At 31.3% G+C, this 21,836-nt stretch overlaps 1 pseudogene; it reads right to left on the bottom strand.

The window, feature by feature from the left end:
* Positions 1-18,827: 18,827 nt before the first annotated feature.
* LOC149555642 (caffeic acid 3-O-methyltransferase 1 pseudogene) lies at positions 18,828-20,108 on the bottom strand (annotated as a pseudogene).
* Between the last annotated feature and the right edge of the window lie 1,728 nt (positions 20,109-21,836).

A 21,836-nucleotide genomic window follows, 5' to 3' on the forward strand; every position in this document is an offset into this window, starting at 1 on the left:
ACCATGAAACAAAAGGAGGATAATAGAGGGAAAATTTGAATAGACTACACCACCTTTCCTAAATTTTTGAGATTTCATGATAAATCTTTTAAACTTTCCTTTTTATAAGAAAATGAGTTTAAGGGAAATGGATACTTCAATTCTACTTTAACAATAGTATTTCAAATGATTCATTCAATTGTTCTAATTTTGGATTGATAACTAGATTTTTCAAAGCTTTATTTAAATGGGAAGTTTAATTTTTATCCTCCTTGTTGTTCTTTTGTGTCGTGTTATCCTTTTTTGATCTATCATTCTCTATATATAAAATTGCATGCCCTTAATAACCCTTTTGTATCTCTTTTCTTGAATGGTGAAAGGCAAGAACCAAATTAATACTAATATCAATAAGTTCAAACAAAAGAGGGAGCTTAAGTTCTATAAAGAGTGTGCAGTTTTGGTTGAAGCTATCTCTATATTTTTCAAGGATGATGAATGTGGGAAGGTCAAAAGAACTACCAATGGGGACTATGATCAAGGGACCATTGTGTCCATCAAGGGGGATGTTTTTGATACTAAAAATAAGCCAAAATGGGGTCTTAACCAAAGAAAGAAAAATAAAGCTAAAGATCAATCAGAAGTCATTACCATATGATTAACCAACCCCCTATCTTAATACCAAAAACTCTCACACTAAATTATTCCTATACTTTAACTTACTAAATCTATTAGATAACATATTATCATAATTACACAAAAACTTTGTTGTCTTAACATTTCTAAGCATAAACCAAGTCTAGTGATTAATAACATAATGAGCTCCATATGCAAAATAGTAACCAATAAACATAAACAACAAAAAGCACTAACAAGGGACTAGGAGCTAGCTCTCCTTCTTCTGGTTATTAGGGCTCTCTAGTAGGAGCTGTAGCTAATTGTCTACCAAGAAGCCATACATCGACTAAGTAGTCTCCATTTCCTTGTTGTCCTTGTTTTGCTCTTGTCCAATGTGTAGAAAATAGAGGATAGTTGTAAAAAAATGCATCACACGGACCAAAGAATTCACCACTATATGAAGGTTGTCCTTGAGGTCCTCATTCTTTTTTATTAGGCTAGTAATGGACTCCTCCAACTTGGAAAAATCCCAATTAATGAGAGGGTGCTTATCTACAGTGGCCTATGAAATTGTCTACTCCTCCTTTTGGTTGTCACCTCCCATGGACTTGTCAACCTAATCCTTCATTTTATTCATAGTACGTTGATATGCCAAGTTTAAAGCCCTCAATGGGGAGGTACATGTCCCCTACTCGCCCATCTCACACTCTTTCCTAGAATTCTGGGTGTTGGTCTTAGTTTTGAAAGTATCTGACATCCTAGAAAGTATTAGATGTCATGACCCCCTCCAATGGTCTCATGATTCTTGTCCTCACTAGCTATCTCTTCATCATCTTGTTCACCTTAGTTTCTTCTAGTAGCATTTCTTTTAGGCCTAGGGCCTTCCTTTTTTTATATTTCTCCATATAATTAAAACTTATGGGTAAAAGCACAAACTTGTGTCACCCTTTTCTAAAGGAAAATGCTAACAAAAGTATGTTCACATTCAATGCATAAAATTGGTATTATTCTTTTGAATTTGAAAATAAAGTAAACTAATGAAATGTATAGAAATGGATGAAATTTTTTATTATAATTTTTAATAATTATGTCAAATAGGAATTGATATATTTTCTTAATTTTAATAGATAATGTGTTAGCTACAGAAAATTAGGGGTCTAGTTCCCAACACCAAATTATATGGAAATAAATTTATCTCCCTTTGATCTTAGACTATGTTATAGATAACATATATAGCTAGAACAATCAAAAATAAAAATTGGCTTGAAACCTATATTTTGTCTTTTATAATGATTCAAATTTTAAGTCACTTGAAATCGATAGTTTTCATCTCCCACTACATTTTTCAAAACAAATCTATTCTATCAGGAGAAAAACTACGCATTCTAGATGAGGACTCTCTTCTCTAGAACATCATATAATTTTTAAATATTTTTTATATGATTTGCTATTCTTGTTCTTTTTCAAGCCCAACATATTTTTGAGTGTTAAAATACGTGCTTCTAGAATTTTTTAATTACAATATATTATATCTAATCAAAACATTATAAATTCTATATGAAAATATTCTTGACTCTAAGCTCTATAAAGTGGTTCTTATATGTTAATTTAAAAATATCATAAAAATAGTAAGATTTATTGAAACATGACTTTTCTAAAATAATTTTATTTCTTTAATAATTAGATACAAACTAGTATAAAACATCCATTTAATTGACATCTCCAATAGGAAAAGTGTGATACCATATATAACTTATCTAGAATGAATTTATCTTGATCATATATTTGAACAAAATTGATTTTTAGATAAAAAATACTAAAATTCGATCATTCTGATAAGTCAGCCTGAAAGGTGACACAAGTTTGTACTTTTACCCTTATCAGTTTCTCCTTTATAGGAGGGGTAAAGGGATTTTTGTCTCATAATCTCTTGACAAACATATGGGTTATGTTCCTAGTCATAGCTTTATTACTTTCCACATCTAAAACCTCCATTTTTTCCATTTTAATCTTTGTAATAGTAGCAAAGTGCTCCTTATCATCCCAAGTTTTTTTAGAAGGGAACAATTTTTTGGAAACATCTTTGATCTTGGGTGGGGAAGGGGGTGTGCTTGGAATCTATGGCTTAAGACCTTTGTAAAACTTAACCATACAAAAATTATGGCTTGATGGTAAATGGTGAAGCTCTCACCTTCTTATTTATTTATATGTACATTCCAAACACAATATTGCATAGAATGTAGAAGAAGGTAAGGAAAATACATTCATTGCTTATTCCTAAAGTGATTGAGAATAGAAAAATGACAATAGTAAATCACCTTATAACTTTCTTACATGGTGATATACTAGGGGGATGTTATTAAGGCTATTATGAGGTATATCACTTTGAATGATCTCCTTACTATCTTGTTTAGTTTTTGTTTCATTCTTTTAAAACATTCTGCGCATAATAGACTAGTTTCAATGGTCTACTATTTTCTCACCTCTTGTTTGGAATGATATTAATGACAGTAGGAAAAAAATTAATCACAAATCCTTCATGAAGGAAAAAAAAAATCTTATTATGGAACAATTCAAAGATCTATCTTGTGTCCTCAAAGAATTCTTAGAACAATGTAGGATTAACTTCTAACAAAATGTGTGTACACATTAATTGGATAAGTCTACAAGCCCATGGGATAATCCATTAGATGAAAAGGCTAACTATCATATGGCCAATAGGAAACACCTCAAAAAGGAATCTCTTATGGCCAATCAATAATGACATGGAGGGTATAGCACAAATTTAGATGATCTTAATTATGTCCATCTTATTTTGACTGTGTCCCAACTTATTTCACAACTACACTACCGAAAATGGCTACGAAGCCTAATAAAGTGGGTTTTTTGAAAAGAGAAATTGGAAAAAGGTTAATAAAGGTAAAAATTGAAAGACATTCACAAGATGATATTGTGAATAGAAGTGAGGATGTTGACCCTAGCATTTTCAAGACTAATAATAACCCTATCCATCAAGAAGGATAAAGGAAAGAAGAGCACATAGGTATCAATGATAGATCATAAACCTACTAAGATGAATTTTCATATATAAATCCATGCTTAAATGGAGAAAGGAGCACCTATTATTCTTCAAAAAGGATCCTCTACTACCAAAATAGCATATATGTTATCTATTACACAAATTATTTTTGATAAGTAGTTTAAAGTTTTTAATTAGTTAGTTTCTAAAGTTCATTATTTCCAAAGAGTCTATAAATTAAATTAATTCCAAAATTAATTAACAACAAAAAAATATGACTCATGGTTTTGATATAGATAATTCTAAGAAGATGGTTATCCTTATTTAAGCTATGGCTAATAATGTTAAAACCATGAAAATAGATCATGAAGAAACTATCAAAATCCTAGAAGAAACTATTGGCAAGGTTCATGAGAGGATTAGAGTTATGGTGGTTATTAGTAGAATAATTATGGGAATAGCTTCAATAACATAGGTAAGATAAATGTGAGATTTCAAGCTCTCAATGCTAATTTTCTATCAGAAAGGATAAATTGGTGGTCTCTTCTATAGCAACAATGAGCTAGGGAAAATGTGAAGACTTGATTCTATTGCTAGGACCCTCCACAAGAACTCAATCCATGCTAAGGGCAAGAAGGATAAAAATGAGCATGTCATCCTTAGAAATGTGGAGTCTACCAAGGTTGGGAAAAAATTGTAGCAATGATGTGGGTCTTCGACCCCATTTTTTTCTTTGTTCTCTTCTATCTTGTGTACCCTATTTAAATTTTTATGTTTAGCTATTGGTTTTTTTTAATTTATTTATTTAGTTTCTCTTGTTGTTTTTTGTGTCTTTTATAATACAATTAAGAGGGGGTCCCAAAAATGAAACAAATAGAAAGAGAAGAACAAACATGAGAGAAAAGATATAAGAAAATAAAAAGAAAGAGGAGTAGATGTAGTGGAAATAGTGCCCTAACAAAAACAAACTCAACTAGAAATAGTATAATTTGTCTTGTAGTGAGGGCATCAAAAGAGTTGAAAGAAACAAAAATGAAAACACACACAGACACACATATTAATAATACCAATTTTTTTCTTTAAAAAAAGAATGAAAAGGGGAAAAAGAGAACAAATGATGATATATATTAGCCCAAATAGTGGAGTACTATGGTTTCCAATCATATCTATTATTAAAAATAGTGAATCATGAGAACATGGAGACGTGAAGGGAAAATGGAGCATCTTATTCCTTAGATTACTATTTTCATGAAGACTTTCTTATCTATCACAAATTTATAGTGACAAAGTATATATATATATATATATATATATATCAAAGTAGCATTAAGCTCTCATAATATTTTACATTTTTTGAAATTGTAGACAACCATCTTGTTCCTAGTTTTTCCTTTCTTATATTAATATATACCAAAAAATCATTAGTTTAGGAAGAAGAAAGAATTTAGATAAAGAAACTACACACCATTTCTATTGACCAAAAACTCTATGAACTTCATCATGAATTGCCAATAACCTAACATCTAAATTTTATGATATACTACATATGGAAAAATATCAACAAAAATTGTTTCCTCCCATCCAAAAAGAATCATGCAAGCTCAAGAGTCCTAGCCAACTACATGTAAGTAAAAGTTGTATAGAATTAACTCTAACAAATACCTTAAGGTCAAATACTTAAACACAAAATCTATGCTAAAAAAAGGATATGAATGAAGAAACTACACATAAAACAAAATAGGGGAATTGAGTAACATGCTTTCAAAAAGTACAAACTTATTTTTTTACTCATTGCAAAACTGATCTTGACTATAAATTATATTTTATTCTTATGTTAACTAGTCATGATTTTGGTTTTAGCTAAATGATCATAAATTTTTAACTAACATAAATGCATGATCACAATTGTATGCATGAATGATAATATATTAATAGCTTATCTCAATAGCACACTCCAAATCAACTAATATAATGGTTAAGTCTAACTATGAGAAGGTTTCTAAATAGGAGAATTAACTCCTTCCAACACTCCCACTTAATTTCAACCATAGATGCTACTACATTTAGCAAACATTTTGGTCTTGATTATTTTCTTTTATTTCAATTCTATCCAATTCCTAAAACTTACAATCAAACCATATCTTGAATCTTCAAACCTAGATTTAACCTATGAAATCCCATCATTTTCTTAGGATGTTCTAACCATGAGCTCTAGAAATATTGATTAGGTTTAGGTGTGAAACCCTTATATCTTATCAACACTTCCCATTGAGCCACACTACCAGTGCTTGGGGGATCCAAACTATACTAGGTTGTCTTGCTCTATTAGTTATGAAAAATTGAAAGATAATGTTTGAATATTTATCTCTTATCAAATGATAACTTCCATCCTCCTCTTACTTTTGATCTCCCTTTATCCTATTTGACACATCTTATACTTTTTCTCAACCTTAAAACTTAGTCATACACATTTCCAAAATCATTTAATAAATAAAACAAACCATGACATACCCAAACTACAATCTCATTTTTTCACCTATACTTCACTCATTTATTGAAAATTTTCTTATCGTCTCCTTTTTGCACCTATTCTAAACTCATTTATTGAAAAGTTTCTTCTCATCATCAACTTGAATAAATCTTAGATGCTCCTAGTAGGCTTGAATTGTTTCTTCTTCTTTTTCTTCCTTTTCTTTGCCATCATAACAAGCCACAAACTTCTAACTCCCTTTGGATCTAACCTTCTTTGATACCAGTATGAAGAAATATAATACATGCACATAAAAGAAAATAGAGAACAAAGCAATATGGTTTAGCACAATACAAACTATTTTTTTTATTGATCGTAAAGTTGATCTTACATTACATTAATTTATAGAAAAAAAATTCATGTGTGAGCTACATGCAGAAGCTTCTAGACTTTAGAAGTTCTTAATCTTGACTATCAAATTATATTTTATTCTTATGTTAACTAGTCATAATGTTTGTTTTAACTAAATGATCTTAAAATCTTAATAATCATATAATATGTCATATTCTAGTTTGATTGACTATATGTACAATATATTGCACGTACGACACACATAAAATGTAATAATTTAAATGACTTTTAACCTATCCCAAGAATTTCCAAACGTCGACCCCTCTATGACTTGAAGCTATATATATTGTCAACAGTCAGAACCCTTAGCATAAGAAGCACATTTCTTCATTATCATCTATAGAAAATATATTACTTTTGCATCTTTTTTTAAAATATTTTATTACATATGTTGTATTCCCCCACTTTACTTTCCACACCTTTTTTGTAAATTACAAAAACATAAGAAACATGCAGAAAACTTATAAAGAAACATTGGGATGGTCCAATTTCATTGAGGGAAAAAAAGATATAAAATTAGGCAAGGACCCAACCACATTAGTGATATTAAATTTTTTGTCTTGTCTCAAATAATAGTAAATATTAAGCGTGTAGATAGATTGCTTAGAGATCATATGCTAGGAGATAACCAAATGTGAGCACTCTAATCGACAATAATCTATAAATATGTTTTTGCGTCTACAAGATCAAACAGATATGAAAGACTTGTACCCAGAAGCACAAGATAGTAGATAACTTAATTTGATAAAAAGAGACATCTGAGTCAAAAACTTTTCTGGTAAAGTAGATGTGTAGTAGAGAAGGCTTTAGGGATTGCAGTAAAGAGAATAGCATCGCAAATATCTTCAACCAATTAACAGATATGCAAGACGAATCTCCGTAGTTTGTATTTTTTAAATTATAAGGTCTGCCTTGGCCGGGCTTAACCGGCACACTCAAAGCTTTGACTTTGAGTGTGTCATACAATGTGGGACCATTTATTCTGCAACACTTCTTTCTTTTACATTGGTTGCTGGAATAGGAATAGAAAAGTTGGAATACGTTTTTCATTTTGTCTTTGGTTCGTTACTTGGAATAGGGAATAGGAATACGTATTCCTATTTTCCTTCTAAAATGAGCTTATACCCATTTCAAAAAATACCTGTTATTGGAATAGCTATTCCTATTTCCAATATTACATGCCTATTCTCCATTCCTATGCTCACGACCAAACAGGCCCTTAGTTCTGTTTGCATCTGCCCTCGTCTGACATTTAACAGTCACGGTCACTGCAACTTCTACGCCATCCAGTTATCACTCACACTCCATTCATAATTTAAAGCTCGCGGTTACGTTTGAATTTGAATTTCAAATCTGTGTCTCCCGCCCAGGGCACTCACGATACATTTGTCGGGCTCAGTTCTATTAAATATTTTCTCTTGACTCGCTTCACTTGCCGAAATAGAATGTTGCTTTGATGCTTTTTCTTTCTCTATTGTTGCATAGAAATAGAGAGAGCCATCAGCTTCAGAAGCCATTTGAGGCTACGATCTCCAATGGTTAAATCCAATGCCTTGGACAAAACGTGAACAGAGGAAGAAGGAAAAGCTGGGAGAGATTTAGGCGTTTTGAGAAGGAACGATTCTTCATGGTTCTAAATAAAGATCTGCCCAATGACCCTGATGGCTTGTTTTTAAGATGATTTTACTTGACTTCATAATGAATTCTTATTTTGCATTAGGAAAGGTAGGTTTCATTGCAAGATCAAATGATAAGGTGCAGTTTTAATGTTTCGTTATACATTGGTGGATTGAAAATGTTGAGTTTAATATATAAATCAAACAACATCACTAAAATTGCACGCTCTTTGAAGAATGAAAATACAGATTATAAGTGAAGATTACATTTGGACTACTGATTTTTTGGACGTGTTCCATGCCTCATGCTCCCCTGCCTCACTAAAATTTTGAATCGGTACTCATGGAATGACTTACAATAGTCAACTTTCTGGATAGTCTACCTGCAACCTTTGTAAATATGCCCTTGTGGATTATACACTATCTTAATAAATGTTGTATAGGTTATATAACATCTTCATCTAGATTCAACAGTTCTTTGTTTCTACAAAGTTAATCATTTGTAATATGAATAACCTTCTTTGTAAAATAACTCTCCTACAATGAGATGAAGGATCAATGCTAATCAAAATCATATCAAGCTTTTGTTCTAGCCATTCCATTTTTCGTCAAAGGTTTTGCTAACTCTAACAGTCATACAATACTATAAAGAAGAAAGTGTTTATTAGTTTCTTGTGAACTGTTTTAATTCAGATTTTAAGTGCTCCAAACAATAGAAATGTGTTGCTTAAGCTATATGTTATTTTTAATAAATCGTAATCTTGTGTACCTAATTTACAATGGTAAAAGAGCAATAAAAACTTATTCCTTTTACTCTCTCTATTATGTTTCACAACTCAAATTTCTATAAAGAAAAAAATATTAATATGGTGTTTGAATAAGCTTTTGGAACAAGAATGCTTGATATTTTTTCATTATCCTTAAAATGAGTAGATTGGATAAATTTTTTGCAAAAGCAATTCAATGAAAGTTGTGATATACATTTATGTATCCTTACACATGTCCTATTAATCTTGTAAACTTTGCAGATTTATCTATGATACAACTTATGTTTCTTAAGGTTATATATGGTATAGCTGAAAGAATTAAATATTTTAATGTATTTTAATGATTGCTATAGTAACTATTGATTTAACATTCACATTTTTTCATCTAATATGTAATATTACTCCTAAATTTTTGCATAATAAAAATGAAGGTGTGCATGTTTTTTCTTACTAAGATTAGATGAGTCTACTATGTGAAAAATTATATTTATCCTACATTATCTTTAGCTCATATTAATGATCATTTGAAAGGGTAAGCTTTGGTTGAATAAACATATTTAGTCCTTCCACTTGAGTTCTATATAGAGATATGTTGCATTAAGTCAATTATTGGTAGAAGGGATCTAAATGGCTTAATTTTTCACTATTCTAGATTTCTTACATATGACAATCATGTATAATGTGTAATCTATCATCCAAGTCACATGAACCATTGAATAATGCTCAAAAGATCACACTAAATATGCTACACTTTAACTACATAACACCACATTATCTACCCTTGGTAACCTACTAATAGAAAGATAATTAGGAAGATGTAATATGTCCATAAATTCAAGGATGCCTCAATCACTTATACTAATAAGCCTATGCCAGTGAAGAGAGCCATATTATGCATGCATGGATTATTTTTTCATTGCATAAACTTGGAGAAAAATTATTCACTTATGTCAATGTATAATTGTAACCTAAATGAACACCCCTACAATTCAATGGTAGTTATCACATAGACAACACATTCTCCCACACTTGAGAATCTATCAATAGAGAAATCAATTCCATAATGCAAGTCATCCATATGCACAAAAAATTCTCTAATCACCTACAACATATATAAATGAAGAGAAATTGTGTGAGGTATACATAGATTTCTCTAATCACCTACAACATATATAAATGAAGAGAAAATGTGTGAGGTATACATAGATGTATCTATTAAAAACACGTCCAATATTGAGAGTGGGGAGAATGAGTAAAATATTAAATGTAAAAGGTCATCACTAATATAATTAATAATCTTGAATAGTCACCTCATTACAAATTCAAAAATTAATAAAGAAAAACAAAAATACAATAACATCAAGTTTTTTATAGGCTCTTTAATACATATATAAAAGGGGAAAAGGAGGAAGAAATTATGCCAGATATGGATGAGGAGTATAAACCCAAAGAGGAAGCAGAAATGATATAGAGAATATAGAGGATTTTGAGTTATGCATGGAGTGTGAAAGCCTAACTTGATATAATATAATATCACTATTAAAGGTGTAACAAACTTTTATAACTTTTTAATATATAAACCCTCTGCAATCACTTGTTTAAAACCCTCTCGCTCCTCTATATATCTCTCTCCCACATTATTGTCTCCCTCCCCTTCTCTCTCTCTCTCTCTCTCTCTCTCTCTCTCTCTCTCTCTCTCTCTCTCTCTCTCTCTCTCTCTCTCTCTCTCTCTCTCTCTCTCTCGCTCGCTCCCCCTCCCTACATCTTTTTGTGACTTGAGACAACTGGTTGTGAACATTGAGAAGACTCATGTTATTGTCTTCAATGGTCTAGAGACCTTTCATTTCCATTTCCACTTCCAAGGTCAAGAAATCGAGATTGGTTCATCTTACACATTCCTTGGGGTTAAGTTCTTTGGGCCCCATTTTAGCTTACGACAAGCCATTTAGCTTTGGATTTGCAAAGCATTAGGTTCCCTTGCCATGCTCAAGAGATAGTTCTTTGGACAACACTTCCTGGATAGCTCAATTATGTTAACCCTCTTGGATTCCTTAGTTAGACCTACATCACTCTATGGTTTGGTGATATGGGGACCTTCCATTTTAGACTTAAGTTGAGGCTTGATCAAGAGTATCCATATTTTTCTCCTCCATTAGATTATCAAATGTCAGAAATCCACGCCCCAAAATGTTATTTTGGCTGAGTTTGGTGCCCACCCTTTCAGATTGGTGGTCATCTTTGACCTTATCTAGTTCCTCCACCACTTTTGTGGCTTTGAAAACTTAGCTAAAGGATGACATAGATACCCTTACTTGGCATACTACTCTTTAGTTACTATTACAGACTCCTTTCCCACCTCTAAGGCCCAATATTTGTACACCCAAGCTGTTATCCTTCTGAGATCAGTCAGGATAGACATCAACTATCTCCCTCCCTACAATTTCCCATTGGATGCTCCATATCACCTCCTCCCCTCTTGATAGGAATTGAAAAGATATGTTAGACTTGACATCTATAAAAGGAGGCTTAGCATTTTATGCTAATATGTGGCCCATATGATAGTACTTGGATCTACCTCTTAGATTTTCAACATTTTGTTCAATATCAATTTTTTTAAATCTTTTATTTATATTTTTCTATATATTTATCTAACTAGTACCTTATTTAGGTATAGGATTGATTACTAAGAGGGGGTGAATCAATAATCAGCAATTTTTAGATCTTACAACTTTTAGTACTATTTACCAATAAGATTCAATTCTACATATATTACTATTATCAATTATGTGCATTAACATTCACATAGAATAATAAAAGTAAACACATAATAGTAATACCAATATTTATCTCGTGGAAACCTATTTTACGTGAAAAGCACAGTGTAAGAACAATGCTCCTAAATACTACACTCTTCAGGAATATGTTATGTTAGGAGCTTGCTTGATTACGGGTTACAAAACACTATAAAATATACTTTGTTAAAGAATTTTCCTCTATATATATTACGATATTTACTCTATTATGAGTAACCTTTCTAAAGGATTTCAACACTATAATCTAAGAATTTTATCCTATTAAAGGTTTTACAATAGACCTGTCAGGGTCACCCTTTCAAGGGATTTCAACTATTACAATGGCAAGAATGTAACATAAAATAAATTATCTATAATTTTCTCTTCCTTGCTATATTAGATCCCTTAAAACTCTTTAGCATCATAATATACCATCATGCCTTCAACTTTGATTGTAACTCACTTACTACTTCTACATAGCTTTGTTAATAGCCTCTACTCTCCTTCCTTTTCCAACCACACTTCTTCCAGTTATGATAAAGAAACTTGTCTTCTTTCTTTCACTTAAGTATAGCATGAGTCATGAAAAACCTAAACCTAGTTCCAACAATCATAATACCATGATTTCATCCTTTTTTTTAAACCTCTAGAACAATCTTCTTTGCTCTAACCTAATGCTAACTATTGACTTTTCTTGCTACTTCAATAAGATATTTAGTGGTCTGATAAGTCCTTCTTCTATGGTAGTCTAATAGGAAATTCAATTACTAAATTTATTTTATTATTTATGAGCTATATTGATGTAGATTGGCTAGGTAGTACAATGGACAAAAGGAGCACTTTAGGGCATTGTTTCAGTTTGGCATCAGGCATTGTATCTTGGTTTAGCAAGAAGAAGAAATATGTGGCTCTAAGTTTAGCAAAAGTAGAATACATAGCAGCTAGCATGGTGACATGTGAAGCTATATGGATTCATAAGTTGATAGTAGCCTTGTTTGGTCAAAAAGTTGAAACTACTATAATACACTATGACAATTAGAGTTACATCAAGTTTTTTGAGAATCCAGTAATTCATGATAGGTCTAAACATATAGACATCAGATATCACTTCATCAGAGATTGTGTACAATGGGGGGTTGTTTATCTATAGTACATATCTGTAGAGGAGCAGGTAGTAGACATTCTGACTAAGGCATTGGGGAAGGAGAAATTCATCTTCTTTAGAGATAAGTTGGGTGTCATGCAAAATAACTTCCTCGCTAAGAGAGAGTATTATTTTTAGGTAGCTTGGATAGCTATTCATCCTTATGTGATTAATTAGAAAATATTTATTAATTAATTGACTCCTTCTAGAAGTAACTAGTAACCTATTGGTTAGGTTGTTTTAATCAAGAAGAAACTATAAATTGCTTGGTTAGGTTGTTATTAAGAAGCAACTAGAAGCTTCTTGGCTAGGTTGTCTTGATCAAGAAGCAACTAGAAACCTCTTGGTTAGGTAGTATAAAAGGGGGGTCAAGGGGGCATTTGGAGAACATGACACAAGAACAGAAGTTGTAGAAGCATTTGTAGTGATAGTAAATGGTCTTGCAGTGTTAGCAAGGGCACAGTGATAGCGTTGGGCATCACAATGAGGAATATCAGCAGGAGGGAGGTTGTCTGAATTTTTCTAGTGAGAGGTAAGGAATTTTGTATCTCTTGATTTGTTGAAGTTAATATATTTTCCATCTATAGAACTGGTTTTCCTTTATGGTTTTTTCCAAGGATGTTTTGTCCAAAAATATTGTATTCTTTGTGTTGTGAATTTATTTCCATATTTTATTAGTGAAGTTGCAGTTGTGTTAGATGTGAATTATTTTTTCAGCAATTTAATAATCGTTTGCAATAGGAGATTAATAATCAGTGGCTACAATAGGAATTTTCACACTACCTCCTGAATTAAGGAAAAGATAAGTAGAAGGAAAGTGATTCTTTGATATTAATATGAAGATTATTTCATCAAAAATATTTTGTCAAATCTTTATTTCATTTTTACGATTTTCAAAATAAAAGATGAGCATTGAAGCAATGAAATTTTATAAAATATCTTCAAATTAATTTTCACATTATTTTGAATATTTTATGAAGATATTAAAGTTTTGAAAAATGATAATGAGCAATCAACTTAATGGAAATATTTTGGATCTTTATAAAAGTGCAATATTATAAACATAATACAATCAAACTAAAACTTAACATATTTATATATAGTGAGCAAAAATGTTCTTTATACATTACTTAGTAGTACTTGTGAGAAAATATTTATTTTTGAATTTAATTTTTAAATCTCTAATATTGAGAAATGACGAATTATTTAAGGAGATATATTAATGCTACATTTTTATCTCAAAGGTATAAGTGCATATATTATATATCATTCATACATTTCTCTTAGCATTTATCGTTAAAATAAAATTTGAAGGTAATAATAAAATTGAGGCAAAAGGTATATCTTTGAGGGTATTAAAGTATTTTAAAGAGAATATTCTAATTCATTTTTATGTTAAAACTTTAGATGAGGAATATATTTTCACGATTAAAAATATACACTCCTCACAATGAAATTTTTAAGGGATATTGCTTTCCTACCATAAATTAATAAGAAGAGTCAACATTAGGGTAAATTTTTATTTTGAAAATATATCTTTAAATCATGTTTAAAGTCCAATTAAATATTTTATGAAAAATAAATTGTTCTGACAATGTTTTATGTGTAGGAAGGATGCATAAATTACCTAGGATAAACACAAAGGTGAGGTAAGGTTTTGGTTTATTTTAAATTAAGTTATCTTACTATATTATTTTTTGTGTAGGATTTGTTTCTCGAGTGATCAAGAGCATGGGAATATTTTATGAATAAAATAAACGAGAATCAAAGAAACGTTATAAAACAGATTTGATTATCAAAGATTTAATTCTCAAATTAAAGGATGTCACTATTGAAAAGAATGGTGTTCATGAATTGAATCTTTGGAATTAATATTTTAAGATGTTTAAATTGCATTGTAATTAATGTAATTCAATTGTATTTAGTTAATAGTTAGTCTAGTCACAATGGTCTCAAGCTTGTATGAATCCTTTCATTTTCTATAAAGATTGCCAAGACTGTTTGCAATAGAGATACAAAAAGATACACAACATTAGAGTATAATAGACATATCAAGAACAAATGATTTTATAGTTTTAAGTATGTATTGAAATTGAACATCACATAATTGTACTTCCTTATTTTGAAGCAATTTAAAGATTATTCTTTTCATCTCAATTTGGGAAAAAATAATTTCAATTACTTGCATCAAATATTGTCCTCTTGGATTCCTTATTGTCATTTGATAGATTTAACCTGATATATTCTCTTGATCATCAAATTTTTATGCTATGCAATATTTATCTAATTAGTCTTCTTTGGCTCAAGTTATATTCATTTATACTAGGGTTTTATACTTTAAGTTCTCCTCAGGTAGTGTTTGATGGTTGTGCATGTTGTCTCCAAAAGGTTTATGATAGTTAGTCCATGTAAGAAAGAATTCATTTGTCCACAATTAGACAAGGGACCAATCTTGCCTATTCCATTTAAGTTGACATATACCTTTGTAGTTGGTCAAGCTCTTTACCTTATGCATATTCATATCATTGAATCATTATCATTCATACTCTCAATTTTTTATCAAGCATCCCAAAAGCATTTTGGTCACAGTTTTGATTTATCTCAAGAACCTCTTTCGCTCTTGAAATAAATCATTTGAAGCCTACAATAAAAATCCTTTGATCCTTTAAGAGCCTAAAGTGCGAGGGATTTTGGTCTTTGAGGATCATTCATCTTTGTTGGCCAAATTGAGTTGGAAGATCCCAGGATTGAGTAGGAAAACTCATAGGATTTGCAACTAGTCAATTTGGGCACCAACGGATCTCACATTCCATAATCACTTCTCTTAGTAATGCATATATTTTCATCTACATTATCCATAACCAAATTCATTTTGATTAAGATTTGTCTCTTGAACAAACTTTGATACAATTCTAAGATTGTCACTTTGTCTCTATGACAATGTAGAATGGTGGTTACAAAAACCACTACAATATGTCTGTTAGTCTTAATTATGCTTTGCATTCATCATCAATTATAATCTCAATTAAAAGTTCATTGTAGAATGACGTCTTTCTTGTACCTATTTTAATGTGAATAGTGTATCCATTGTGAGAGAATTCAATTCACAATGGTCACAAGATAGATAGAGGGACTAGTATAGAGAAACAATATCTACTATCCTATTTGAAATGCCCTTGTAACTGTGCATGCATCTTTTTTAGCCTGAAATGGATTAAGGAACACATTGCAAGGATTTTCATGTCATAATGAATATGAGTACAACATCTTATATTAGATGAATATATTAATGATTAGTAAGGGTGGAGACAACACAAAATTTTCATATAAAAGAGAAAACACAGATGGGATAAACATGAGAAAAAGTAATGAAAGAATAATAATTAATGTGATTTATTTTTTGCATGTAGTCATAATATTTAATATAATTTACTTAAGTATAGTAACATCTAAGTTTGCAAAATATAATAATTTAGTCAAAATCAAATAATTAATTTGAAAATTTATAATTTAAGAGCGGAAACATGAATTATTTTATTAAGGAAAATATGATTCTATTTAAAATAAAACTAATTATTTATATAATAATTTTATTAATCAAAATTATATAATATTAATTTTTAATATTTATAAGGCAGTAGCCTTTAACACAATGATTAATTGTGAGTCTCTTATGTGGTAGGTCTTGGTTTGAATCTACAACAACTTAATAAATTATAATAATAATTCATCAAAGAACATAATAATAATAAATCTTTATTTGTGTACTTAGGTTATATAGCTAAATATTTTTAAAAGAAATTTATAATTATAATAAACACTTATTTAAGAATTTTTTTTTTATAGGTAAACGGTTGAAGCCTAGGTTATTTTTTATTATTATTACAATTAATTATTATTATGTGTTAATCATGAGCAGATTCGAACCCAAGACCTCTTTGATGAGAGGCTCGCAATTTACCAATGTGTTCTAGGCTCTTGCCTACTTATTTAAGAATATTATGCCTATTTGTGTACAAGTATAAATTTTTATGTTTTATAGGTAAATAAAAAAAGTAAAATTTGCACATATCTATATTACTAATATTGTAATTAAATATGAATTATTATAATTTTGAAAGTTGTATATTGACTTTGTGAACAAATAATTATAATATAAATTATCTTTCTCACGCTAATTAAAAATAATTGTGATGATATTATGAAAAGAAAAAAGAAAAAAAAGATGGAAATAGATTTGTTTAAATCGATGTATAGCCTATAGAAAATACTAAGGCAGGGGTCCCATGAGGGGGGGCTACAGGTCTATTTTTCAGGTAGGTATAAGAGGTCTCATATAAAAAACTTTTAGGGGCTACAAGATTAATTAGAATCTTTTCCTCCATAATAGGAGCCCTATATTTTTAGGAAGCATATGAAAATGGGGTGGAGCTGGAAATAGCCCCACTAGCTTAGGGAAAAATCTAGCCATTTGTCAAAAACCAACACTTTAAAACTAAAAAAGTCTTTATCATAAAATAACTATTAGAAAGTTTTTCCATAAATTCGGAAGCTGAAACTTTAAAGTGAAACAAATTACAAAATCCATAGGACCACTCAACTTACAAATTTCCTTTGCAGCTCTATTTTTAAGGAAGCTAGCATACATGGGACTCCAACCTAATAAGCCTTTTTTAATCAAAACATGTATCTTAATTATAGTTTTAAAATTAGATTTTTTATAATTTTCAATTTTGCAAAGTGGTTTCTTTTATGTACATGATGCTCTTCAACTCGTCAAATGACAGAGTAATGTAGCTGAAGACCAATTGATATTAATGGGACTATGTTATGTTATGATATAGGGGAAAATCCCGTCTTGACATGTTGTTCACAACAATAAACTGTCACGAAGAATATTCCTTTGTTTATATATTCAAAAACAAACTATCCGTGAAACTCCATAGCATAAACAATTTTTCTGTGAACAAGTCACGCAACTGTAATGAGTTTGGGAATGAAACATAAGAACGTCTTATATTCACATTTTTTTGTAATCCTTTAGTGCTTAAGCCTTTTCTTTACGATTTAAAGTCTTCATGGCATACAGGAGTCATTGCTAAAAAGTAGGAAATAGGTGGTATTGGGAAAAAATTGTTTCTAGTAAAAGAGTTATTTTTGATGTGGACGAGTGCCCTCTCTTTTTGCTGATAACCCTTTACAGCTTTAGAAAATTGATTCTTGTTTCCATACGAAGTAACAACACAATAAATATAAAATCAAAGATCCACTCAGCCTAAAAGGGTGAAGAATCATTCCTTCTCAAAATGCCTAAATCTCTCTTAACTTTTCCTTCTTCCTCTGTCCACGTTTTGTCCAAGGCATTGGATTTAACCATTGGAGATCATGGCCTCAAATGGCTTCTGAAGCTGATGGCTCTCTCTATTTATATGCAAAAATAGAGAAAGAAAAAACAACAAAGCAGCATTATGTTTCGACAGGTGAAGCGAGTCAAGAGAAAATATTTAATAGAACTAAGCCTGGCAAATGTATTGTGAGTGGCCTAGGTCGGAGACACAGATTTGAGATTCAAATTCAAATGTAACTGCTAGCTTTAAATTATGAATGAAGTGTGAGTGATAACTATTGGCGTAGAAGTTGCAGTGACCGTGACTGTTAAATGTCAGATGAGGGCAGATGCAGACGAAACTAATGAAAAAGAGATAAGTGTTGCAGAATAAGTGGTCCCACATTGTATGACGCACTCAAAGTCAAAGCTTCGAGTGTGCTGGTTAAGCCTGGTCTGTGCTTCACCCAGATGGTCAAATTCCCAAGCATTTTGAATTTAAGATAAAGTGTACATAAACAACACATCTGTTGCAAAATTACAAAATAAAATATAGAACATACCATTCAAGATTACTATTTTCCTAAAAGGAATAGGATAGTGAGTTAAAAGGAAATAGCAAACTTGTCCAGTAAAAAAACAAATATATCTAGATTCTCTATTATTCTTTGGTACTGATCCCCACTTACTATGAATGATTAAGGAAAGGTAATGTAATGACATGGTAACTGTTGAACCCTACTTTGTAAAACAACTCCTCAAATTGTTTCCATGTTCTTTCTTTTCCATCGGTAGAAGCAGCCATCTAACACATATCAAACAGTAATCCTGCTTTTCTCTTCATCCCTTCTACTTCAATAATTGTATCCATAATTAATACTTTCCCATCCTCTGGTATTGCTCCATAACATTTTTTTAAGATTTTGAAACATTGTTCATCATCCCAGTCATGTAAAATCTACTGCAGAAAACCCTAAAAAAAAAAATTGTTAAATCAACATATTAGAAGTTAAATTTATTTTTTATTCAATAGAATTTTAAAACACACCTTCATAAAAAAGGTATTAGCTATTCAAACATATTGCCCTCCACATGCTCCACTCCTGCATTTATATAAGAATTTACTCAAACAGTTTGTTCTCCTCCATGAAATTTAGAAATGACAAACAGATACCAATTAACTAACTATAGAGAAAATTGAAATAAATGCTATGCTCTAAATATCTAAATACTAATTTTCTATAAAGTTCAGAGATGGAAATTGTTACCAACCTTGTATGGGAGCATTAGTAGTTATGACATGAGGAAGGTCGAAATTGATGCCTTGAACATGTGGATATTCTTCCACAATTATAGATATTGCAGAGCCTATTCCTCTTGCAACATCCACTACACTGTTGAGGCCTCTAAACCCATCATAAATCTTCACCACATAAGCCATTAAAGGACTAGTATTATTAGCCATGCCATCGTTGAAAATCCTATTTGGTTTAGGATTGCCATGCATGTATTCAAATATGCCCATACCATTGGCTTTGATGAATATAGGGCAACCTTCAATGACTAAATCATCAAGATGCTGATAACCATCTATGATACATTTTACATTAATAGCCAGCACAGTGGGTGAATAGGATTTTTGGCCACCATTGTTAACCAACAACTTAGAGATGGTGTTGAGACCATATTTGAATTGTGGAGTGCCACCATAATTTACTATGCTCTCTTTCGTGAAAACATCAGTGGAAGCTAGAAGCCTCATGATTCTAAACAAGTACTCACTATGAGTAACTTTGTTGGTGGAAGTAGAAATATGTGAAGCAATTTGCTCCACACTTAGGAGATTGTCACAACCATGGATGGCAATAATGCTAGGAATGTTAAGCAAAATAGCAGCTTGAAGAGCCATGGGCTTGGCTACTAAAAGAATGATTTCATAGAGCTGAAGATGTGCTTCCATGGGAGACATTGAGTGTTGAAATATTAAATGAAAATAATCATTTGCTCCTGGAGCCAAATTCCCACCTACCACCCCAACTGCATCAAAAATATTAATGCTCAGTAGGTGAGTTTCAAAAAGAGGGACAACATTTTGAAGGGAGACAAAAAGGAATGAATTAGTTTGATTCAATTAGTTAAGATGAGTAAGAGAGTTGTAGAGCAGAGAAAGAAGAAAAAGAAGTCGATTAGTAGACCAAGTCAAAGTGCAGAAGATAGAAAGAAGTTTGTTCTCATGTCTGTAGTTGCATGTGTTCCCTCTTGTCATTTTGTAAATTTTTTGTTTATTGGATTTGTCCTGTAAAGTAGTAATTGCTCTAGGCATTATTGTATGTAGCCATTAGAGCTGTAAGTTTAAAGTTTAAAGTTTGGAGTTTTACCAATTTGAAAATTTTAGGGTTTTCTAGTTGAAGTTGAATGTTCCCAAATTTTGTAATAGTTTTATCATATTTGAATAAAAAGAAAGTAAGTAAGCAGGCATACTAAAATCTATTGTTCTTCCTCTATTTATTGCATTTTAAAAGTTCATTCTTGAAAGTTTTATACTTTGGCTCTCTAGTTTTAATGGTGGAAAAATCTATGTTGTAAGTTCGGTTTACAACCCTTTCAGTTTGGTCTTTACCAAGTCCCTTTTCATTTGCTTTCACTTAGTTCTCTCTACTATTATTAGCAAGCTTACTCGGCATCCTCTTCTATTGAGCACCACTTTGTAGTGGCTACTGAGCTCACTTGGCATTGCTTTTTCCTAAGCTCACTCAGCATATACTTGAGCCAAGTTGCCCTTTTTTTCCTGAGTTCACTCGGCTTCCTCTTGTGTTGAGCTTACTTAGCACCTTCCTATCACTTGGCATCCATGAGTGTCGAGCAAAACTAACACTCGGCAATAGTTGTTGCTGAGCAAAATTTTTACGGTTGTGATTTTATTCTTCAAATGGTATCAGAGCTTTGAGGCCCCACATCCACAGTGAGTTAGGGCATTTTTCTAAGATATTTGATATGGCAAGAGATGTAGGAAAGATATGGCAGTAACCACCATCCTTTAATCAAAAAATTATGACACATGGGCAAAGAAAATGTAAACCATAATGGTTACAAATGATTTGTGGGAGTTTGTGATTATTGGGTTCAATGATATGATAGACCTAGCTTAGTATGCTATGCTAACAAATCCACAAAAGACTTAGATGAAAGAGTCAAGGACAAAAGATGCTAAGGCATTAAGTCTGATTGAGGCAGCAATGATAGAGACAGTCTTCGCCAAGATTGCAGCAACAAATTATGCAAAGGAAACATGGGACATCCTTGAAACAAACTTCAAGGGAATTGATAAGGTCAGAGTAGTAAAGCTATAGATGATCAAAAGAGAGTTTAAGAACCTTCAGATGAGGAATAATGAACCTATTGTAGATTTTACCTCACAAATCTCCACTTTGATAAATCATCTTAAGTCAAATCTAGAAGACTATGATGAGCAGAGGATTGTAGAGAAAATATTGAGAAGTTTACCTCAAAAATATGACAAACTTGTGATGACCATAGAGAAAGAAAAGGACCTCACCACATTGACCATGGATGAGTTGATGGGAACTCTTCAAACCCATGAGCACCAAATAAATAGGTCAGCAACTACTTTCCAAGAGCAATCTTTCAAGGCTCAAGAGAATTCAAGAGACAAGGGGAGAGGAAGAAATGGCTCTGG

Source organism: Cupressus sempervirens, chromosome 5 (assembly GCF_028749045.1).
Source record: "Cupressus sempervirens isolate cs-2001-9-10 chromosome 5, ASM2874904v1, whole genome shotgun sequence".
Taxonomy (NCBI): Eukaryota; Viridiplantae; Streptophyta; class Pinopsida; order Cupressales; family Cupressaceae; genus Cupressus; species Cupressus sempervirens.